The following is a 16156-nucleotide window of genomic DNA, read 5'->3' on the forward strand; positions in this document are numbered from 1 at the left end:
TAGCAGATTTGCAAGCTGTTCAAATTTCTGCTAAGTTAAGTCAATCAATCTCCATAACAAGAAGATAGTTTTATGGAATGCCTGAGGCCCTCTGATTCCCTGTTGGTTTCTACAAGGCAAAAAATCTTAGGTTTGGTCAACTTGTTCAGAGGAAATATCTTGTTTGCTAAGAGTGCTCCACAACAATATAATCAGAATTCCTGACATCTCTGTCTGTGCTCAGGGAAAAAAATAAAATAACACTTCCTGCTACTCATTGATGAGCATAGGTCATGTTTGAAGAAGATGGAGGTATCATTAAGGTGGTTTTGTTGCTGCGCATATCAAGACTGGCTCTCGGTGCAAAATGAACACGTTTATTTGATTTCTGTATGAGGTCCCTGATATCCTGATTCTTTTGTCAAGTCCCTTCCACTTTTATTAATGCAGAAATCAGTGGGTTTTTAAAATTTTCTTTGTTCTGTTTTTGTTTTCCTTCCCTCTTCTCTTCTTCCCTCTTCTTTTTTTAATTTTTTTGCTTTCTTTCTCTTTCTCCCTCTCCCTCCCAGCACTCTGTTAAAAATACCCAAAAGCCATCTATCTGGTAACTTCCTTATTGATAGATACATAATTTTACTTTTCCATTTCTCTTTCTATGTGTAAGAGAAAAATTTGGTATATTTATTAGTCTTCAAAGGACAAAGACAAGACAGTAGCTAGTTGTTTTTGTGTAGGTTTTTTAAAAAAATTATTATTATTAGTATGCCTCCTTTCTCTTTCCACTATGACTTTAATCAGTTTTAAGACATCTTTAGAGTATGCCTACAAAGTCCATAGTAGGAAGTTAAAGTCATACATTCCTTTCTGGTCTTTATTATTTAATTATTTTTCACCTCTAATTAAAGCAATTTTGAGGAAAACAGAACTGTTAACTTCAGTTTCTTATAGGAAAATTCAGAGAAATGAGGATCTTCCTAGAAGTGGATGACTTTGCCTCAGCTAAGAATTCTCAAAAAAACACAGCTGACCAAGTAAATAGCTCAGATTGAATTTCATTCTTGGTACAGTTTGTATTTCCTATGCTTTTGTAGTTAGAGTTGTTTTTTTTTTTGTTGTTGTTGTTTTTGTTTTTTTTTGTTTGTTTGTTTTTGGTTTTGTTTTTGTTTTTGTTTTTTAGTTAATACTGGAATTTTGTCAATCCAAGAGCAAAAAAAAGGCTTCTCTATTTCTCAGATCATTGAAGTGACATATTTGGGGAAGAAAAACTATAGCAAACTATAGATAAGGGTACATGAATTTCTCTTCTACAAATTTTGTAGCTTGAAATGTTTACATTTTCTAAGAAAGAAAACCCTTATGTCATTTTGCAGGGATGATGTTTCAGTTGGTTGTGTTCTTGACTATGTATATTTAGCATGCATTTTATTCTTCAGTGTAATTATTTTGTGGGTTTTTTTGTCTCTGAGTTTAAGACCGCTTTAATTTCAAATCTTACCATGAAGAGGAAAATTAATTTGGATTTCCTACTTTAACCAATAAGGAAAAATGAACTAGCAGTACATTTTCTTTTGTCTACTGTGAAATGAATAAGGATAATGAATGCCTTGCTTGTGAACCTGGTGGAGTGTTGCTGAGAACCATAGGGCCAGTCATTCCACAGTTTCAATAGGCAGATGTTTTAGCATGTCTATGAACACAAAAAAGACATAAGCCCTTACTGAAATATCAGATGGATGCTTAGGTGTTTTAGGAGGGGAGAAAAGCTGCAAAATGTCTTTTAGGGGATCTCAGTTTTGGTTGAGATCCCTGCAGAGGCAAGTTTTATGATAAAAGACTCTGATCTACATGTACAGAGGCATGCAGAGGCACAAGGATGGGCGGAGGAAATTCAACAAAGTTGAGAAAAGCCAGTCAGAGAAAATTTCCATTTTTGGGTCTTCCAAGTGTGTCCCAGGAGAGTTTCCTTCCCATGGACCAGGTTACACCCCACCACCATAAGACAGTGGGAACTTCTCTCCAGGTCACCTTTCACACTGAGCTTGACTGCCTATGTATATGGAATCCACAGGAAGAATATTTTGGGAATGTACAAAAATTTTTACTGTATGCTTTGAGGGAGCATGGTGGATTGACTCTGACTGGATGCCAGGTGCCTACCAAAGCTGCTCTATCACTCTCCTCCTCAACAAGAAACAGACTCCTAGGTCAAGATAAGCACAGGGATAGATCACTCAGTGATAACTGTCATGAGCAAAACAGACTTAGGGAATTTAATATAATTTATTACCAATCAAATCAGAGTAGAATAATGACAAATTAAAAAATAAATCTTAAAAACACCTTCCCTCATCCCTCACTTTTTCTTCTGCTCAACTTCCCTCGCAGTTTTCTCTACCTGCACTGCCTTCCCAGCACCACAGGGGGATGAGGAATGGGTTCTGTAATCAGTCCACAATACATTATCTCTGTCAGTCCTTCCTCTTCATGGGGAGGACTTCCCACACTCTTCCCTTGCTCCAGCATGGGGTTCATCCCATAGGAGGCCATCAGAAACTTCTACAACACAAGTCCTTTCCACAGACCCTGCTCTACATTAACTGCTCCAGCTTGGGTCCCTTCCACAGGGTGCTGACCTTCAGGAGCAGACTGCTGCAGCATGGGCATCCCTTGGAATCACAAGTCCTGCCAGCAATCCTGCTTCAGCATGGGCCCTCCAGTCCAGGGGGCCACAGGTCCTGCCAGATATGTTCTGCAGTGAAGGCTTACACGTGTGTTTATCTATGTTCTTGGGGTTTTGAGTGCCTGGGTGCCAGAAGCTGGGAGAATGAGAACATAAGGGCTCTAATTAGCACATAGACTCAAAGGCCAGCTCCTGGGGAGACGTGTATCACACAGACACAGACACAATATCCACAGAGATGTACATAGACATGTTTCTCACTAATGCATCTTCAGCCTGCTCAGCCTGTGAGGGAAATAGGATAAGGTTACTGATGCTGTTTCCACTTGCATGAATGTTCTGTTTTTTGTCTGTGCTGATCTGTGTGGCTTGCCAGAGGGATACATATGTGTATAAAATACATGCCATTGTCTGTGTGCATATTGAGAATATGTGCCCAGTCTTGCTGCTGAAGCTGAATCAGCCTTGGTTTTCTTGGGCTACTCAGTTCAGCAACCCTAGCAACCATATGACTCTAGCCAGAGGGTGTCAGAACTATAAATGTTTCCAGAATGTGACCCTTCACTAAAACCATAGAACACTTATAGGATTCTTCTTGACTCCCTTCAGGTATGGGCTTCCTACTGTGTAACACATTTTACAGGGCTCCTTTGTAAAGTCTTTCTCCTTTGATACCCACACCTTTAAAACTGAAAGTACAAAGCAAAAAGGAGTATTTTTTAAACAATATTTTGAATGCAATTTCAGCTGGATGGCTGTATTTAAAATCAGAAATTGACAGTTTATGTTGGCTAAAAGCATATCCAGTGGAGAATATAAAGTCTTCAAAGGCAGGAGAATGTTACAGACTTTCTCTTATGATTCATTCTCAGCTCTCTGTGAGAACTTCTTTTAACTATCAGAGATTTCACAACACTGTTACTAAGTGTAGATGCAGCCAGGCTTTTTTATAAATGATGCACTTATTCCTAACATGAATATGGGTTTATATCCATTTCTCAGTACAAAATATACAGAGATATGATATGGGGTGAAATGTAAGGTGCAGTCTCATCCCACTCTGATATGTTTTACAAAATCTTGCAATCTCAAAAGTGTTGCTTTTAAATAATTTTAAGTTAGTGATATTAAGTGCTTTCCCTTCTCTTGGTTGTGGCTGAATTCTGTGTGGCAGCTAAGCACCCTGCAGCTGCTTGACTGGTGGGGAGGAGGAGAGAATGTAAAGAGTAAAAGTGAGGTAAATCAAAGGTGGAGATGAAGACCATTTAATAGGTGAAGCAGAAGCTAGGTATGTAAGCCAGTCAAACCAAGAAATTAATTCACCAGTTCCCATGGGTAGACAGGTATTCAGCCCTCCCCAGGAAAGCAAGATTCCTTCAAACCTTATGTTCACTGGGGAAGAATTTCTTCCTCTTGCTTCTTCTTGCCCCAGCTTTATATGCTGAGCATGATGCCATATGTTCTGGAACATCCCCTGAGTCTGTTGAGGTCAGCTGTCTTGGCCGTGTCCCCTCCCAGCTCCTTGTAGAGCCCTGGTTTCTGTGCTGGCAGGGTGGGGTGAGGAGCAGAAAAGGCCTTGACTCTGTGCAAGCACTCTACAGCAATAAGAAAAGCATTCCTGTGTTACCAACATAATTTCCAGCACAAATCCAAAACACAGACCCACACTAGCTACTGTAAAAAAATTAACCCTATTTCAGACAGAGCCAGCACACATTGGCAAGTGAGGGTGAAGGCAAGGAACTTTAAAAAGCTAAAAAGGCTTATGCAAACTACAAACCTTTCGACTATTCTTGCACAAAGGGAACTAGAACACACTCATGACCACAAATTAGAGAAAGGATGAAATCATGATTGCCATCATGGAAAATTTTATATAATTCATTACTTATTAACTTAAATTATAAATAGGGACAAGTCACAGAACTGAAGCATGAAAAGTTCTGTGACTGCTAACATCTCTTCAGCCAGTCACTCAATTTCTCTTATTTTGATCAAATCATAGTGTCTGAACATATACGTTTATACATCTTCTGTATTTTCAATTTTCTCATTAATGTAGCTTTAATATTCCCCTAAAGAGAATTTGGAATATAAAATGGAAGCTCTAAACACTACAATGGAAGAATTAAAACTGTCATTTATTTGTGAATTTAACAGGATAAAATTTAATGAAGAGAGGCTGAGGGACTTGGCTGAAAAGAGAGGCAGCTTTAAGGGGGTTGAATAGAATCTTTCTAATATTAAAGTCACCAATAGACAGAGCCAGGCTCATTACAGCTGTTGAAGGCAGGAGGGGAGGAGACAATGGATATTCATTGAAGTGAGAGTTGCCATAAACAGGAATGTCTAACCAGATATAAGAATAAATGCTTTCACATTTATAATAATAGATAATAAATGTTGATTATAGAGCCTTGAAGTGGGTTGTCCAAAGAAAGATTTTTTTCCCAAGTTTCCATTCTTAGGTGTTTGCCCAACTATATAAATCTCTGAACAATCTGATTCAATCTCACAATTCTTCCCTGATTTCAGAAGTTTTGACTGAAGTCCTCTTCAATCAGAGTTACCCTATGATTCTGTGAGTTACACTGAATTTCTTCCCTGAATATGTGAAAAACATTTTTCTCTCTACAGAAGATTGGGTAAGGGTGTTTTGAGCTTTCATTAGAGAGTGTGGAAAATGCTAGAGTTTGGGTTTCATTGTTTGGTCTGAGTTTTGGTGTGTGTTGGTTGGGGTTTTCTTGATTTTCTGGATTTTTTTTTTGTTTGTTTGTTTGTTTGCTTTTAGGGTTTCTTTTTACATTTTTTTACATTAAGAATGCTGTGATTTGTGAGATCAGGTTATCTGCTGGTGAATTTATGTGATACATTGGATCAGTCTGTAACTGCTCATTTATGCACAAGCCTCAGAGCTGCGATTGCAAAAAAGACACAATTACCAGCAGTCAAAGACATCTTACATTATTTTGGAAATCCTTGCTTCTTGTTGGACAGCTGTTTATGCAAGAACTTTCATGGTCATGGACAAAAATCTCGCACTGCTGGAGTTTAGGGCACAATCTAAACCAAGATTTTAGAGCCCAAATCACAATGAATAGACCAGCGGGGATGGACCTGCAGAAAGAGAGGACAAGAAAGTCTATGTGTTTCTGCTCTCAGCAGTACTAGCAGCAGAAACTGCTGGACTGAGTTCTAGGTAGAACAGCTGATCACTGTCCCTCTCCTACTGGTTTGCCGCCTTTACATTTTGCTGCTTGAATTGCTGCCAGAAGGAAGTCTTTCAAGTGAAAGAGAATGGAAAAAAGCATTTGAGATCCTAATCACTGACAGGTGAATACATTTTATATTAAATATTGAAAAGCAGAAGCTGTCATGGAAACAGAGACGACATCACCAGGCGACTGTTCCATAAGAAGTTTATCTTGTATGTTGTATTCTCACAGAAGAAATCTTGTTTGTTAATTTTTACCATTTCTTTCTTCATTCACAAGTCCTGTTCAGATGATGATGTAAGATTTAGATGATAATTAAGATTTTAACACTGCACTGCTCAGTACAGTGTCCCCATAACAGGACACTGACAGACTGGTCAGGCACAAGTCTCACCTTTCCTGGGGCACTGACAGAAAAATCCAACCCTAAGGGCCAAAGAAATCTCCCCATTTCACATGACAAACAAGTAAAAATGTTTTGGTGAAAGGTTTAACAACATGAAAAATACTTGGAATTTTATATTTTTGTATGTAAAAACTGGGATAGAATGTAGCAGAAACTTTCTCATCTTTGTCAAACACGAGAAAAGGATTTTGTTGCCTATATACTGTGCAGGGTTCATCCTTGAATAACTGTACAACACTTTATTTTGTTGTTTTGTTTATACACAGCTAAAAAATGCATAATCTATAGCGCAGATGTACTTAAATCTCTGAACACTGATTGAAGTTTCACTTGAACCACACACTACAAGAAAGTAATAAGGAAACAAATAAAAACCAAGAGAAAATTCTGCCCTCCCAAACTTAGGAATGTGAATATATTTTTATCTTAACCTTTCAACATGTGACGTATCCAGTAATATTTGAGTTTCTATATATATATTTCATAACTCTGTGTCAACTTGAGCCATTAAAGCAACAGGTCATTTTAAAAGTCCTGAATAAAGTTCTTTGTGTAATAGTATCTGATTTTTTCAGTCTGTTAAGGTAAATACATTTGCAGCTGCAGGATTGTTGACATTAAATAGAAAATAACCTTTATTTTTAAAAGCAATATTTGTAATACAAGTGTGCAACTTATATTTGATTTCAGATATTTTTTTATCCTACTTTTAATTTTTTTTTGTCTTTCAAATCCTAAATCTAGAGTTGGTTTCCTGTAGGAATTAATGAATTGAGAGTTTTCCCCCCGTTTTTAATCTCAGGACCAAAATTAAATTGTGTGATTAGAATTGGCTTCCCATTGAGTTTTATTAGGATGAGTTCTGATTTCTCTGTGAAACCCTGATGTTCTCCCACATTCAATCAACAGGATGTATATTTTGGTGGCATTTTATTATCACACAGACTTGTGTTAAAGTAATTATAAAGACATATAAGTTTAGATTTATTTGAAGCAAAACCTCAGAACTACATTAAGTGCCCTCTGAAAGTGCAATGAAGTTGCTGCATGGTAGGGGTTGACTGAGGGTATCAGATTTTCTCTGTGGTCATTGCTCCAGGCTGCAGTTTTTTTCCATGCCTACTGAGCATGGATAGTGAAGGAGTGGAAGAACACTCTATCAAAGCATCTACCAGTAGGTGATAAACTGCCTTCCCAGATTGCTACTGGTTGCCCCTAGGTTGTCCTAGTTCCTTGCCAAACTCTTCTCCAGTACAAAGTGTTGGCTGAAATATTTTTGAGATTTGACACACAGTAGCTCAGAAAATACTATGTATAAATCACACTTTACCTGTGCATTTCCTGATTGCTCATTCACGGTCAAAAATTCATATTGCTCTTTAGTGAGATAGAACTTTTCTTCCCTCCCTTTTCTTTCCCTCTCTGCTTTTTCTATCTGCTTAATTTTTTTTTTCTCATTTAAGTCGGCAACAGAAAGGATCATTCAAGACATGATTATGCCCATTTATTTTCTTTTGCTGTTACTATTAAAAAAAAAAAAAGAACAGACTAAGGTCACATTATTCTGGAGAACTGCATGACTAGCACTTGAGAAGGTACAGTACTTAAACATATTTAAAATAAGGATATCACCAAGGTGAAGCAGAAGTAAACAAGAGAGGCAGTACTTTAATGCTATTTCTGGGACATAAATACCTCAGATTTACAGTATTTAAGTTGCTTGCAACCCTAAATGACCACAGATAATTCCTTAAACAAAACATGAAAAACAAGAACTGCCATCATACATGGCTGTTGAAAACTCTTCTTTTGATATGAAAGATTGTTTGATCATAAGTCTCCAGAGTGCCTTTCTCAGAAAGACGTAATGAGGTCACAAAAGAAAGAATTTCAGAAGGAATTATCAAACTTAGAGGAACCTGAAAAGGAGGTGCTTTCAGGAAATAAATCATGCAATCAAAGGGTGACTAATTGCGGCACATAGAAATCCTCTCAGGGGTAGGTGTAAGAATTATGTTTTAGATCTCAAACTGCAAATGTTGTTCCTTCCATATATTCTTTGCAGCAGTCCTTAAGAAGTGAAAATTATCCAAACAGTTCCAATACTAAGAGTTATCCAAGTGTTACTCGTTCTTTCTGCACAAAAACACCCTGAAACATATAGCCAGAAATTTTACTTATTGAGACATCATATTCCAAACACACTTTCCAGACACTGAAAATATTTTGGAGATATTGCAATGTTATAAGCACTCACCAGCAAAAATAAATCCCTAACCTTCAGTTTCAGCCATTTGTGTACTTCAATACCTAAACTCACAGTTAGACACACAGCATATATCAAGCAGTGAAATAGGATAATTACAGAGTTTAAAGTCTATTATATCTTTGCTGTGCTCAGTAAGTTCTTTAAATATTAATCATGGCTTCAGGAGATTACCAAAGGGATAATTCATAAAATATAGTTCTTCTAAGGAGCTATCAAATGCAATATTAAATTATCAATTCAGCAGAAAAACACAACAAAAAGAAAAAAAAGAGAAAAAAGAAAACACTGGTATGGCAAATTTTTAGCTGTAAAATAACAAAACAGTATGGAGAAGAAATAATGTGAAGAAAAAAATAATTAAATGCAGGGAGAAGCAAATATTCTAATCTTATTCAAATTACAATGTCCTTACATGAAATTAAGACATTACATCTCTATAAAGTGTAATACAGAATTTTGACTGGAACATAGATTTAAGTACTTGTGTCAGTAATAAGGCCATCTATATACAAATAGAATAAGATGTGTAGCTTACTAAGTTCCAGTCAATTAAAAAATACTTTAAAATATATTAAATCCGTGTAAACTTTAAACTTTTTAGTTTGAAGGCTATTTACATTAAATAACATTAAATTCTGTTCTACTGACTGAGGTGCTAAATAGATTAATCTCTTTTAACTAAGTGCATTTTCTGTATCTGTGCACTGACTGCACAAGGCAGAATTGTATTAATTTTGCTAAGAAATCATACAGAGATAAATAAGAAACAGATTTGTGAACTTCATCTGCTTTTAAGCAACTTATTCTTGAAGCAAATAAACATTTTTTCTTGACTAAGGCAGAGCATTTTTAAATTGTTTCCTATGGATATACTATATGTGCCCCATGTCCATGAATAAAATTAGGCTGGAAATTAGAATAAAGTCTTTCATTAATGTGTTTATGAAATTCTAGAATAGTAAACCAGTAGGTGGCTGTTTGGATCATAATCCAGATACTTTTAAGATGCTTCCATTTTAATCATTATGCTGAGTTTATGTGACACTGTTTTCGTAGTGAGAGGCATCAAGAGATTGTTTCTGTAAATCAATGCCAGAAGTTGTCCCCATGCCTGACAGAGCAAATGCCAGCTGGCTCCAAGATGGATCTTCCAGTGAACAAGCTCAAACTTGTCGGTGACAGTGGTAGTGCCTCTGAAAATGTAGTCAAGGAGAGGAAAAAGTTACAGTGAAAAAACAACTGCAGCTGTAGGGAGGAGTGAGAATATATTAGAGAAACAGCTCTGTAGAGACGAAGGTCAGTGGAGAGGGAGTAGTTCATGAAAATCTGCCCATGGGAAAAACTTAGGTTGGAGAAGTTCATGGAGAGCTGTCTCCTGTGAGAGGGATCCCATACTGGAGCAGGGGAAGGGTTTGAGGAGTTCTTCCCCTGAGGAGGAAGGAGCAGCAGAGACAAAATGCCTTGAGGTAACTGCGTGCCCCGTTTCCTGTCCCCTCATACTGTTGGGGATGGAGGTAGAGAAATCTGGAGTCAAGCTGCGCCTGGGAAGAAGGAAGGGGTAAGGGAAGGTGTTTAAAATTTTAGTTATCATTTTTTATTAAATTAGTCTGATTTGATTGGTAATAAATTCAACCCATTTCCCCAAGTCTGTTTTGCCAGTGATGCCAACTGTTCAATGTTCTCTCTCTGTCCTTATTTCCACATAGGAGCCTTTGGTTATATTTTCTTTCCAACCCAGCTGAAGAAGGGAGTGATAGAGCATCATTTGTGGGCACCTCGTGTCCAGCTAGGGTCCACCCACCAGTGCCAAACTATTTTTTAGGGGTTCTGAAATTAGGAATATACTACTTTAATGCTCTTTAGCCAGCTTCTGTATTTCTTCTTTCTTTCCTATTGAGTTTTGATATGGTACTGCAAAAGATTATCTGCATCTGCAATGATCAGAGACCAAGATCCTAGCTGCATTTTTTTTAATATTTTTCAACTGATCCTATGAATATATAAAAAAATACCTCTCTCCTCTTATAAATTGAATAACTGTAATAAAGTACCACATCTTGTTATTAGTTACAGTTTTCTCTTTCAATAGAGTAAAACAGAAATGGCTCTCACAATTTTTGATTGTCAATTTTAGAGGATTAAAATCTGTGAAATAAACCAGTGCATTAAAATGTGCTACAAAATCTCTGTTGCCTAATATCCAAACAGGTATCCTGTGAATGATAAATAGGAAAAATATCTCATGTGAAACAAGAAAATGATGGTCAGAGGATTAAAATCACAGAATTATTTAGGTTGGAAAAGACCTTTGAGATCATTGACTCTAATCATTAAACCAGCACTGCCAAATTCAGAACTAAACCATTTCTCTAAGTCCTCATCTGCATATCTTTTAAATACCTCCAGGATGGTGACTCAATCATTTCTTTGATTAGTCTGTTCATATGCTTGACAATGCTTTCACTGAAGAATTTTTTTCCTAATATCCAATTTAAATTTCACCTTCTTCAACTTGAGGATGTTTTCTCTTTTCCTATCACTTGTAATTTGGGTGAAGACACCATCCCTCACCTCCTTAAAGGTAGTTGTAGAGAGGGATAAAGTCATGCCTGAGTCTCCTTTTCTCTTGTTGGAAGGTGTAGTTGGTCAGATGACAAAAGCTGAGCCATCCCTCACAGTATAAACAGAGAGAGGTAGCAATTACTAGAGCAACAGATTGAAGCTCATTATAACTTCTTCCTTACCTCAGTCCTGATCTGTAGGCATTGTAGTGCCTCTATCTGATATCTTTGGACAGCATTTTCATTTGTACCCCTCTTCCACTAAAGATAGAAAATGAAACTGCTGAATGTAACTCAGCAATAGGTCTGGTTACGTTACAGATAAGGGTAGGAAAGCAGGAGTACACAGTTGTGTTATGGTTCTATGATAGAAAATATTGTTTTGTACACTATCCTTTTAAAGCAGCTTAGAAAGCTATAAGGTATTTTTATTAGACTATACATGATAATCTAAGGAGATGGAAGGAATGAATGTCAAATAAAATATATGTTCCTCTGGGGAAGATTTTAAAATGACAAACTGTAGTGCATTCCTGTAACGGTCAGCTCTCTTCACTTTAATCATTTAATAACATCTACTCTTATGTAATGGAACTATGGACATGGAAAACAGATTTGAAGAATGATCTAGGAGAGAAATATAAATTACTACATATCACGTTAGTGAAAATATATTCTGATTCTCTCATGATATTTGGATGGGATTTCAGTTTCAGTGTAGAGTTTTTTCTAGTCATTAGATGGATAAGAACAGAGTTGATGGTCTTCCATGTTGTCTCAGAGTATAAGGAAAAAACCTCAATGGAAAAGATGGTGCCAAACTAAGCACTGTCATCCCCAAAAAATATTATCGGAAAACAACTACATAAAAATGTATTTTTAATTTACTTAGCTTTTGAATGTACCAAATTTAAATCATAATCACAGTATTGCAAAATGTAAAACCCAGTTTAACATGATACTCATTCTGATCATGAGCATCAATAAGATTCTGGGCAGTAGTGTGACAAAATGAAAAGTGGTCATCCAGTTCCAACTTAGGCTGTATTTCCATTTAAGCTAAAAAATACCCCCGGGTAATGGTAAAGTAAGAAACCACACTTACTTCCTCAGGTAATTGATTCATTACAGGAATCTGAGTTATTATAGGAATTTGATCTACTTCTCAAGAAATGCTGCAAAAGCTTTCTTCAGTTACAGGTGGTTTTTCATGAGGTCTAACATAACCAATATCTGTACCATTATCGTGTAAAAACAGTCATCAGTATCCACACACTCCAGCTTGTGATTAGCAGGAAGAATATAGGAATTGATATCCCCTGATCTTACTCAAAAACTATGCTGTTTCTGATACGGGTGACTCCATCGAGCCGAAAGGCTATACACAACATTTCTATGCAGAAATTTTTTCTCATTTATCCCAAGACAAAGATCTTTTAACTCTAGTTTTACTTTTAACACTAATTATGTGTCAGTAACTTGCAAAGGGCTCGTGTATTCATTTTGAGACGACTTAACTATAGAATCATGTGATAATTGAAATCATACTGATTTTGAAATAGATCTCTGGACACCATTTGGTAACAGCATTCTTCCTTCTGTCTTACCCTCCAAAACAAAGGCCAACACCATTGCATTTAGATAATTCACCAGGAGTCATTCCACCCACTTCATAGATGGCTTCTTAAAGAACTCATTATTTGCATCCTTTTCATCTGGAAACCTGTGAAATCAGATCTTCCTCAAGGATATAGAATGTCAAGAATATTGTAATATCTTCCATATCTAAAGTCTTCTGAAGCTGAGCAACAATACAATCAAGTTTAGAAGATGCTCAAATTTAGTGAAAGAGAAAACAAAGACTCATGAGGCCAAATCTGCTGGAGAAAGATCTTGTGTTCTTGTTTCACTTCTCAAATTCTTTTTTCTAGAAAGTGAAAATTACACCTTTTCCTCTACAAGTCATATCAACTTACTTTTTTGATTACTGCCATATACTGAATGAATGTCTTCAGTGAAATGATTATGGTTTGAAATTTCTCCTCAGTAATATGCTGTATTATTTATTTATTTATAAAATATAATATGATGATGAGCCATGGTGGTACATTCTGCTTCCTAAAGACACTAGTTAAAACAGCAAGAGTCAGGAAAAAATAAAAAAAGGAAAACAATGTTGGCTACTTCAAAATAATCCATGGTGGACCTTATTTAGGAAAGCTCTATACGACTCCCAGACTTTCAATGCTAGTAACACAAGTCCCTTTCTGAGGTAACTGACACAGCAACGGGCTATGTGACTGCTTCAGAAAGTCAGGTTGTGTTGTTATTGATCATACCCATATGCTGTCAAACACATTAAAAAAATTGTTCTACATAATAATGCATAAGTATCATGGATTGGAATAAAGTTTTATTCATATTTTACATTCAGTGACCTTTAATTAGAACTATTTCTGCATTAATGATGCCTAGTAGTAAAACAAAGAGAATGCGTATACTTCTATGATAATTGTGCATTACACAAAAACTAAAGATAAAAAAAACAACAAATATGAAATGCACAAACAGAATAAAACTATCTCAAAACCCAAAAATCATTGTAGCAACATAAGAAGCACTTTAATATTCTACAGTGTAATTAGCACAAATAGGTATAATTTGTCACTGTGTAGAAAATAAAACCATTTGATTTGGTATTAAATTATTCTTCCTAGCTGCATTCAGTAAGAAAACCCTGTTCTACTGAATCACATAGGAGAATGGAAATACTTAGAGGAAACAGAGAAAAAAAAAGAAAGAGAAAGAAGCAAAAAGCACAACAGGCATCAGAACTCTATCTTGAGCCAAATTTCACAAATGTGTTCATACGTCATTTTGTCCTCTGTGAGATTTGTTTCGTAGTGTGTTGGTCTGTTCTTCTGTGACAATTCATACATTCTCATGTGGAACACTGAAATGAATTTTGTAAGACTGACATCTAATACAGGAAGCTAAATTATACACTAGCCTTGCATTACAGTGTCATATGCTGATAATGTAAATTGGTATGGGATGTTATTTATTCCAGTACTGCCTTTTCCTAAAATATTTTGCACATGGTACCTATTTCATATGAAGTTTTCTTTTTTTGGCAGGGCAGGTTGGGAATAGCAAATTGCCTTGCAAACAGTCATGCGTTTTCTTGCCAGGGTTGATTCAGGGGAGTCTGGCACACTTCTGCATTTCAGGCCTGATTCTGTTCAGAGAGTTTTCATAACAGTAAAAGTCTTTGGGCTTTAACAAAATTCCTCCTCAGCCCACGCTTTCTCATAGAGGGAAGAATGAAGCTCTTCTATCAGTTTCTTGAATACCATCTCCTCAATAAGATATATGGTCTTTGATACATATTCTAGATGAAGACTGAGGGACTGTTGATCTAAAATCTTTCTTGTAGACTTGTTGAATGGGAGTGAATTCTGTAAAATTTCTGCTGACTGATTAGAGGATGGAAATTTTTAATTCACAGTAATGCTTTTAAAATGTATTGTTATAGCAGAAAATGAAAATATATTTGCAGTTTAACTAACAAAATCAAAATAAGTACCTTAATTATTGTTAATATAAACAGTATGGACAATACAAAAAGAAAAGGAAAGACAAACAGTCCCGAAATGAACAGCAAAAACAAACCTGAAAACTTTATTTCAATGTATTTTGGCTTTGACTGACTTTGGCTCTTTTTTCTGTTAGGGAAAAAAAACCAAAAACAGACCAAAACCATCCAGCCTCAATTTACTATTTAGTATGCTTGGAAGGAAATTCCAGTTTTCTAAGACTGCATTTCTAACCTGTGAAGGGCATAAAAATACTGAGTGCTTCACACTTTTTGTTAGTGATAAAGCCAACAGTTAGAGCTGGGAATATGTCATGCTGTCTGCCAGAAAGATGGTGCCTACCCTGTCATTATTGTAGCTTTTAGAGCGGGGTCCTTTCTAACTATTCCTTATCCTTCATTGCCTACCTTATCAATTATTTTATAAGAGTTTTGAAACTAGGTGTTGTTTTATATTGCTTACATAGTACCTGCTAGACTTAAAGATTTGGTAAAATAATCAATTTGCTCTTTCTCAATGAAAACAGTTTCTGCTAAACTGAAATTCCAGGGGCTTGTGCATCCAGTTTAAAAAAATCTTAGTAATGTTAAAAAGGAAGAGATGTAACATCCATTGTCTGCAGAAAATAAATTTTTGACTAAATAGAAGAATCTGCAGCAAGTAGAAATTCCCATTGAAAATTTCTAAGTCTAAATCAAGATGGAAATAGACATTGAGTAAAACGAGACCAGTGAAATAATGCAGACACTGCTTTCCATGTCTGTTAAAGACCAGCTGTTGAGTTGTAAAGCTACGTTTTGAACACAATTTTTTTCCTTTGTAAAGTCTTTTATTAATCTTGAGAATGAGTATCAGGAAATAATTCCCTTTGATTTGATATGCAGGTCTAGGTGTATTCTGAAGCACAGTAGTTGATAACTAAATCAATATGTTATCCATAAAGTAAGGTAAGCTAAGCAAACTTGCTGTGGGATCGGTGAAATGTAATAAACACAAAACCCCACAGAACCATTTCATAATAATTTCTTTGTAAAACTACATTTTAATTTCTCATTCCGTCTGCTATTGCACCTCCATAAAGTGCTTTGAGATGCATTTTGCATGAACAATATTAAAGAAAATTTAACTCTGTTTAACTCAGCTGTAGGAGCTGCAGATGTGTATCCACAAAAGAATGGCCGCATTTTGGAAGAAGTTTCCTAATGGATCCTGTGCAAAGTGATAATCTGAAAATATTTAATTATATGTTTGGTATGCACATTTAGTTATAGATATATTTGGTGTGCTCCTTACATTTTTTTCATGTTGTCAAACATCCACATTTTTTGATTTATCATCATTCCTTATCTTGCATTGGATATAAGCCTAAATATTAGATACTCAGTTGTCCTCAAGTTGCTTAAAATTAAAAGGTGGTGAAAACCAGATTAGAAAAATCAAAATAATAAAT

General features: G+C 35.9%; 1 long non-coding RNA gene across 1 annotated transcript in view; it reads left to right on the forward strand.

Moving 5' to 3' along the window:
- The first annotated feature begins 9829 nt into the window (after positions 1-9829).
- Positions 9830-16156, forward strand: part of LOC135301253 (uncharacterized) — a 137658-nt gene continuing 131331 nt past the window's right edge. Inside the window, exon 1 of the long non-coding RNA XR_010362987.1 lies at positions 9830-10107. This is a non-coding gene — a long non-coding RNA (uncharacterized LOC135301253). The remainder of the gene's footprint in view (positions 10108-16156) is intronic.

This window comes from Passer domesticus, chromosome 5, assembly GCF_036417665.1.
Source record: "Passer domesticus isolate bPasDom1 chromosome 5, bPasDom1.hap1, whole genome shotgun sequence".
In the NCBI taxonomy this organism is placed as follows: domain Eukaryota; kingdom Metazoa; phylum Chordata; class Aves; order Passeriformes; family Passeridae; genus Passer; species Passer domesticus.